This window comes from Artemia sp. Qi Xiang Cuo, chromosome 16 (assembly GCF_049724085.1).
Source record: "Artemia sp. Qi Xiang Cuo chromosome 16, ASM4972408v1, whole genome shotgun sequence".
In the NCBI taxonomy this organism is placed as follows: Eukaryota; Metazoa; Arthropoda; class Branchiopoda; order Anostraca; family Artemiidae; genus Artemia; species Artemia sp. Qi Xiang Cuo.
This window is the reverse complement of record NC_142809.1, coordinates 10,208,963-10,218,484: the sequence shown is the minus strand read 5'-3', so window position 1 is coordinate 10,218,484 and position 9,522 is coordinate 10,208,963. Positions and strand designations below refer to the sequence as shown.

General features: G+C 37.4%; 1 non-coding gene across 1 annotated transcript; it reads left to right on the top strand.

The window, feature by feature from the left end:
* The first annotated feature begins 9,233 nt into the window (after window positions 1–9,233).
* Window positions 9,234–9,316, top strand: TRNAL-CAA (transfer RNA leucine (anticodon CAA)). Its single transcript has one exon. It is a non-coding gene; the product is annotated as a tRNA-Leu (tRNA).
* Window positions 9,317–9,522: the final 206 nt, after the last annotated feature.

The window sequence follows — 9,522 nt, the reverse complement described above, 5'->3', positions numbered from 1 at the left end:
GTCAAGTCGAATCTCAAGATAAGACCCCGATATTGATGAATCCTAAGACAAACAAAAATTAAAATAATTAGCCTAATCAAGCCAAACCTAAAACTAGAAAACATTGCCATAAATAAGTGTAGGGGTACCCCCACCCTCTTCTCATGACCACAACGTCATTTCTGCTTTACTTAAACTAATATGTCTTGTCTTAATCCTTAACATACCAAGGGGGTCCCTTGAGGACCCCAGAGAGGGGTTTTTTACGATCCTACCGCAACTGTAACTGTCAATTTAGGTCCCCAGCTTCTTCATCAATGTTGACAACGAAGACTTGATATGTTAAGTTTTAAACAGTCTCTCATCTATCGTCATTGAAAATTCGAAATTGCTGAGATTACCATGGGTTAGAAGCATGATATTCGAAACAATCAATATAATTTTATGAGTCTAATATGCAGTTAACTTCCATCCATGCTTTCTTCTTTTTGGAAACATTCGTTTCAAATGTCTAAAAAATTTTCTATGTGCTTTTTTATACAAACCTTTCGTTTGTTTAAAAAAACAAAACAAATTTCTCCCAAAATTGTCAACGTTTAATTTAAAGTTTTAGTTAAGGATTAATTTTCTATATGTTTGAATCAAACTGAAACAAAACGGAGATTTGACAAAAAAAAACTGTCCTTTAAGAATAAACTTCAATCGGAAGTCACAAATGCAATTATTCTATAATTTTTTTTTTCTTTCCTGTAACCTTCATTATTGTTGTGATTCTTATCTGTTCTGTTGGTATTTCAACAAGAAAAAAATCATACTGTTCATAATAGATGTCGTTTAAGTAGAGGACAAATGACACGCATGCCTCTTACAGGTTTAAAGAGGAGGGGGGGGAGGTAGCTAACTTCATATATGAAGTGACTCTTGTTTGTAAACCTTGATTAGACTTGTGATATGATTTTGCTGTTATGCTGTTCCTGATGTTTAAAACAAATAAAACACACTACACGAAATACAAATTGTATTCAGCAAACCGCAAATGACACTCAGGCCTTTAGAGGGTTTAAAGGGCGGTAACCTTAATATTATTGTTGTAATTTACGTTTGTTTTGCTTTTGATCTGATTATTTATTTCAATTCATGTCCACTTCAAGATTCATCTACACCCCAATAGTCTTTACGGTTCATGGTGATTATTCATTTTTTTTTACATGGTAGCCTTATATCTTCGATTATTCGTAATATCGAATAGAAATAAAACAAGTTTTTCAATTGAAAGTAAGGAGCAATATTAAAACTTAAAACGAACAAAAATTACTGGCTCCACCTCCACGGAAAAATCCGTCCTCCCCACGGATATATGTTATATACAATTCAATCCTGGTGAAATTACCCCGGAAAGTTACCCGTAATATCTTCACACGTAAAATTGAGTCGGCAATGAGAAAGCAAGACATAAAAAGAATTTTGCATATAAATTCTGGTAGATTTTCACAGTGTAAAATTTTCCCTGAAAAATTCACCCCCTGGAAACTTCCCTTTCCATGGAAAATCTCACAGCAGAAAATCCCCCCTCCAACTGAAAAATATAAGCATACTTCCCAATAAAAAATACTAAACATAAGCAATGGGCGAATTGTATAACTTAAAGACTTTTCCCCAGGGGCTGTGGGGGGTTATGTTATCTCCAAAGGCACAGTTATTCGGCCTTTCAACTATGCTAAACAAAATGGCCATCTCTAAATTTTGATCAGACGATTTTGAGGAAAAATGGACGCGGGAGGGGGCTTAATTGCCATCAAATATTTTGGTCACTTAAAAAGGCACTAGAACTTTTAATTTCTGTTTGAATAAGCTCCCAATATTCTAGGACCACTGGGTCAACACGATCACCTCTGGGAAAAAATAAACAAACAAACATCCATCCGTGATCTTTCTTCAGGCAAAGTGAACAAATTCCACATTTTTTCAGATAGGAGCTTGAAATCTCTACAGTAGGGTTCTCTGATACACTGAATTTGATGGTGTGATGTAGCCTTTAATAGGTAAATTTAAACACAATCAAACTTATATATTTAGAATCAGCATAATATGCCACTTCTTTTGATATATCTATTGGTATCAAAATTCCGTTTTTATAGTTTCGGTTACTAGTAACGAACCGGGTCGCTCGTTACTAACAGTTCGTTACCACGAACTATTTCATTTTCTCTTTGTTTCAAGTTTATATTATCATATTACTTTATTCCTGCTGGTTTTAATTTTGAATACTCTCCTTACTTTTCTTTGAAAAGAGTGTTGCTGAATTTACAGTCATAAAATTTCCCTGGTCTATCATACCCATATATACGACGTTTAATTATTAAATGCAAAGTTTGATGGTGACAGGTTAGGTTTTTAACCCTTTCCGAGATTTATAATTTAATTTAGTTAAACAAACTTTAACTTCTACCGTCAAAGCTTGCATAAGACTGAAAAAGCTAATTCGCAAAGCTAATTGAATCTAAGCAGAGAAAAAGGAGTTTCGGACATTCACTGGTGAATATATATATATATATATATATATATATATATATATATATATATATATATATATATATATATATATATATATATATATATATATATATATATATATATATATATATATATATATATATATATATATATATATATATATATATATATATATATATATATATATATATATATATATTATATATATATATATATATATATACCTAAATATTTAAGAACATCCTTTATGTTAAGGACAAATTCCCAATATTAATATTTTGAAATAACCCATAGTTCTATATAACCCATAGTTCAACTTCTTTCAAAAGCCATATATTCTAACTATGTTGGTCTTTGTACAGTTTCTAGGGACAGTCTTTTCCCTCTTTATTTAAAAGAGGGCTAGTTTAATTAATTTAATTTGAGCTAGTTCACAACTACGTTTGTGGGCTAAGATTCCCTGTAGTTCCCTAAGATTCCCAAAAAAAAAATCTAAAATGAACTTTGAAACATCAAGAGAATGTAACAGTGACAAGGTAAACCACGACTATCACTACTAAAATATTCCAACTCTTTCATTTCAACGAAAAAAAAATCCAAAATGAACTTTGAAACATCAAGAGAATGTAACAGTGACAATTCCAACTCTTACATTTCAACTAAAAAGAAAAATCCAAAATGAACTTTGAAACACCAAGAGAATGTAATAGTGATAAGGTAAACCACGACAAACCACTACTGAAATATTCCAACTCTTACATTTCAATGAAAAAAAAAAAATCAAAATGAACTTTGAAACATCAAGAGAATGTAACAGTGACAAGGTAAACCGCGACAAACACTAGGGAAATATTTCAACTCTTACATTTCAACGAAACAAATATTCAAAATGAACTTTGAAACATCAAGAGAATGTAACAGTGACAATGTAAACCACGACAAAAAACAAATGATGGGAGGAGGTCAAAAAGTTGGGGGGGGGGGGGGGAGGGGGCCCTTCTGTGTCTCAAGTGCGCAAAAAAAGTATTAAAAAAATGGGGGGGGGGGTCAAAAAAAGTTCTGGTCCCTTTTGGGGGCCCGGGGGCGGGGGAGAGGGGGAGGGGGCTCTTTGGGGCCAGAGAGGGCCCTTTGGGGGCCCGGGGAGAGGGGGGCCCTTCGTTGTCTCAAGTGCGCAAAAAACAGTGTAAAAAATGGGGGGGGGAGTTGGGCGGGGGCCCCTTTTGGGTTTGGGTAGGGGACCTTACAACCCTGTTCAAATGGAACTTGTGTATTATAACGACCACAGAGTTGCAACCCAAATCATCCTCTAAAATGTCTCAAACTGTTTCGCCCAAAAAATCCCTAAAATGTTGATTAATTTGTTTTCGCACAAATAATCCCCTAAAAGTAATTTCTGCGCGTTCCTTTGTTTCGTCATCCTTTTGCGCTGTCATGTTTGAAATTCCCAGGAAACTATTTCCCGCGTAAAATATAAGTAGAGGTGACCCTAAAGCTCGTGTCACGCACCCCTGCTGCCACCTATAACTTTTTTTTAACACCAAATATGGGCATAGCCTCCCTAGAGAGAACACGTGGTTAAAGGGGTCAATGACCTCTTTCTCCATGGTCTCTTTCTCCAGGTGTGTTTTTGGCACGCTCTCAGTGAATGTTATGATCCAGAAATAGTATTTGTTGTTGTTTCCGAGGCAAATCTCAAGGTCAATGTTGTTGTTGTTGTTGTAAGTGCACGCTCTCAGCGAATGTTATGATCCAGAAATAGTATTTGTTGTTGTTGCTCGAGCCAAATGTTATGAGTTTCCGGGAAACAGTATTTGTTATTGTTGTTCAAGCCAAATGTTATGAGTTTCCAAGGTAACAGTTAGATCACACATGACAGATGATGTCATGATTGATTGATTGACATGAAAGGGGAATTAATTGTTGTTTCTAAGGGGAATTATTGATTTACGAAAGGGGATTTCATTTGTTGTTTCTAAAGAGAATCGTTCCAGAGCGAATGTTCTGATCTTAGCGCGCAAAAAGGTTTCTTTGTAATTTCAATGTGAAAGCACAGGGATGCCAAACAAAAGGAACAAGCTGAAATTACGTTTAGGGATTATTTGGGCGAAACCGTTTTAGCCATTCTATGGGATTATTTTGGCGAAACAGTTAGAGACATTTTAAAAGATGATTTAAAAGATGATTTTAGAAGAGAATTTGAGGGTGAAACTCTGTGGTCGTTATAATACACAAGTTCCATTTGAACAGTGTTGTGAGGTCCTCTACCCCAAGCCCAAAAGGTTCCACTCCCCCTACCCAACCCCGAAGGAAGCCCCCGGTACTCAAAGGTCCCCCCAAGCTCCCAAAGAGCCCCAGTCCCCCAAACGCCCTCTTCAGACCCCCAAAGGCCCTCCTCTGGTCCTCAAAGGGCCTCCGGACCCCCAAAGGGCCTCCGGACCCCCAAAGGGCCCTCCGGACCCCAGAGGCCCTCACCCGGCCCCCAAAGGTCCACCGGGCTCCCAAAGGACCAATCGGCCCCGCAAGTGCCCCCCAGACCCCTAAAGACCGTCCCCGTGCCCCAAAGGCCACCCCGGTCCCCAAAGGTCCCCCGGGACCGCGACGCGCCGCGGGCCAGGAACGCACCGCAGTGGGATGTGCCGCAGGGGGCTTCGACACGGGGCCGGGGAAGCGACGCCGGGAGGTGCCGAAGGGGTGCGCCGCAGGGATGCACCGCAGGAATACCCCGCAAGGGTGTGCCGCAAAAAGTAAACTAAAAAGTACAAATTTCGAAAGGTGATCCCCCAAACGCCCTCCTCAGACCCCCAAAGGCCCTCCCCTGGTCCTCAAAGGTCCCCCGGGATCCCATAGAGCCAACCGGCCCCCCAGGGTCCCCCGGGCCCCCAAAGGTCCTCCCCCGGTCCCCAAAGGTCCACAGGGCTTCCGAAAGACCACCCAATCCTCAAGGGCCCCGGATCCCCAAACGCCATCCCTGGGCCCCAAAGGCCCTCCCCCGGTCCCCATACACGCACACAAAAACTTACACACACACAAAAACTTACGCACACACACAAAAACTTACACACACACACAAAAACTTACACACACACACGAAAACTTACACACACACTCCAAAACTAACACGCACACACACAAAAACTTACACACACACAAAAACACACACACAAAAACTAAAACATGTACACTAAAACATACATGCACACAAAAACTTACAAGAACCCAAAAACTTACAAACACACACACACACAAACTATCACACACACACACAAACGAAAACTCACACACACACGCAAAAAATAACACAAACACAAAAACTTACAAACACACACACACACAAAAAAACTAACAAAATAACAAAAAAAAACTCACTCACATACTCACAAAAACTTACACACACACACACACACAAAACTGAAACAAACACACACTAAAACTTAAACACACACGCACAAACTAAAACACACAGAAACTTACACACACACACACATAAACTTATACAAACACACAAACAAAAAACTTACACACACAAAAACTTACACACACACACACACAAAAATACACACACACAAAAAAAACATAAATCAACACAAAAAAGCATATACAAAAAAAAACTTACACACACACACACAAAAACTTACACCCACACGCACAAACTTACATGCACAAAAAAACTTACATGAACACAAAAACATACACAAAAACAAAAACTTACACACACGCACAAAAACTTACACACACACACAAAAACTTACACACACACACACACATGAAAACTTACACACACACGCCAAAACTTACACAGACACGCCAAAACTTACACACACACACACAAAAAAAAACACACAAAAACACACAAATACATACAAAAGCACAATAAAAATAACAATCACCCAAAATCATACAAGCACACACTATCATAAACACACACACAAACACAAAACTTACACACACACACACACAAACACACACACACACACGTCAAAACTTACACACACACAAAAACTTACACACACACACACACACACAAAAACTTACACATGAACACAAAAAACTCACACACACACACACAAAAAATTACACACACACACACACACACAAAAAACTTATAAAAAAACAAAATAAATAATAAAAAAACAAGCAAAAAATAAAACACAAAAAAAAATACACACACACACACACACACAAAAAAAAACAAACACATTAACAATAAAACTAACAATTAAGCAAAAAATAAAAATCACAAACAAAATCACACACACACACACACACACAAAAATTAAACACACAAACACACACTAAAAATAACACACACACTCCAAAACTAACTCTCACACAAAAACTTACACACACACACACACAAACAAAAAATTACACATGAACACAAAAAAAACTCACACACACACACACAAAAACTTGCACACACGCACACACACAAAACTTACACACACACACAAGAAAAATTACACACACACGCAAAAACTTACACACACAAAAACTTACACATACACACGAAAACTTACACACACACAAACGAAAACTTACACACAAACGCCAAAACTTAAACACACACAAAAAAAAAATTACACACACACACACAAAAAAACACACATTCACACTAAAAATTAGATGCAAACAAAAACTTAAATGCAAACAAAAAAATACACACACACACACACACACAAAACTCACACACACACACACACGAAAACTCACACACACACGCACAAACTTACACACACAAAAACTTATACACACACACACACACACACACACAAAAAATAACACATCAACACAAAAAAAACACACACACAAACTTACCAAAAATTACACACACACACACACACACAAAAAAAAAACAAACACACAAACAAAAAAAAACAAGAACACAAAAAACTCACACACACACGCACAAAAAATTACACACACACACACACACACACACAAAACTTACACACACACACACACGAAAACTTACACACACACACGCCAAAACTTACACACACAAAAACTTACACACACACACACACACACACAAACTTACACACACACACACACAAAACTTATATCCACACGCAAAAGCTTAGACACACAAAAACTTACACACACACACAAAAACTTACACCCACACGCAAAAACTTACATGCACACAAAAACTTACATGCACACAAAAACTTACACACACACAAAAACTTACACACACGCACAAAAACTTACACACACACACAAAAACTTACACACACACACACGAAAACTCACACACACATCCCAAAACTTTCAAACACACACAAAAACTTACACACACACACACACACACAAAAACTTACACATGCACACGAAAACTTACATTCACACAAAAACTAATACACACACACACTAAAACTTACACACACACTTAAAAACTCACACACAAAAAATCTCAGACACACAAAAACTTACACACACACACACACAAAAAATTACACACACACTCAAAAAATTACACACACACACAAAAACTTACACACACAAACAAATACACACACACACACACAAAAAATTAAACAATAACGCACAAAATTACACACACACACAAAAAAAAATAAGCAAACACAAGAAAACTTACGCAAACAAACAAACAAAAAAACACGCACAAACAATTACACACACACACAAAAAAATAAAGACACACAAACAAGAAAAATAAATAACACAATCGAAAATTTACACACAAACACGACAAAAATTACACAAACACAAAAAATAACACACACACACACAAACAAAAACTTACACATGCACACGAAAACTTACATGCACATAAAAACTTAAATGCACACAAAAACTTACACACACTCGCAAAAACTTACACGCACACAAAAAAACTTACACACACACAAACGAAAACTTACACACACACACAAAAACTTACAGACACACGCCAAAACTTACACACACATAAAAACTTAGACACACACACACACACACACACACACACATACACACACAAACACACACACACACACACACATACACACACACACACCCACACACACACAAACACACACACACAGAAACTTACACATGCACACGAAAACTTACGTGCACACAAAAACTTACACACACAATTAGACAAAAAATTACGATGTTTATGGACAGTCATGTTTAAGTAGTGTTTTTTTGTGCTTTACCATATCACAGTTACATTGTCTTAATTTTTCAAATTTCATTTTGAATTTCTATCGTGAAATGCAAGAGTTGGAATATTTCAGTAGTGACTTGATTTGCTTTACCTTCTCACAGTTACATTCTCGTGATTTTTCGAAGTTCATTTTGAATTTCTGTCATGAAATGCAAGAGTTGGAAAATTGGGGTCTTAGTCCACCAGCTCAGTATTGGGGTCCCAGTCCACCAGCCTGAACGGTGGAAATTCACTAGCTCAGAATTAGGGTCTTAGTCCACCAACCTGAATGGTGGAAATCCACTAGCTCGATATTGGGGTCTCAGTACACCAGCCTGAATGGTGGAAATTCACTAGCTCAGAATTAGGGTCTTAGTCCACCAGCCTGAATGATGGAAATTCACTAGCTCAGAATTGGGGTCTTAGTCCACCAGCCTGAATGGTTGAAATTCACATTAGACGAGGTTACGTGCGCACACACACACAGAGAGAGACGACTAACACACAGGGACAACACACACAAAGAGACGACACACACAGAAAGAAACTGAATTACAATATGAATATGATCAGGAATTGTTTACAAGTCAGGTTGGCCGAGTGGTTAAGGCGCTAGACTCAAGATCTGGTCCCCATACGGGGTCGTGGGTTCGAACCCCACACCTGACAATTTTTTTCTTATGTACTTTTTTTATTTCATCATGTATTGTGATTTCACTAAATAACTTCTGTAAAAGGATTTATGCAGAACCTAAATTGTTAGGGTCTTTAATAGATTAAATAAAAAAAAACTAGAAAAGTGAAAATGTTCAAATTCACTTCTGAATTTTCTTAAAGAAGAGAAAAAAGTTAGCTCAATTCTGAAATTTACCAAT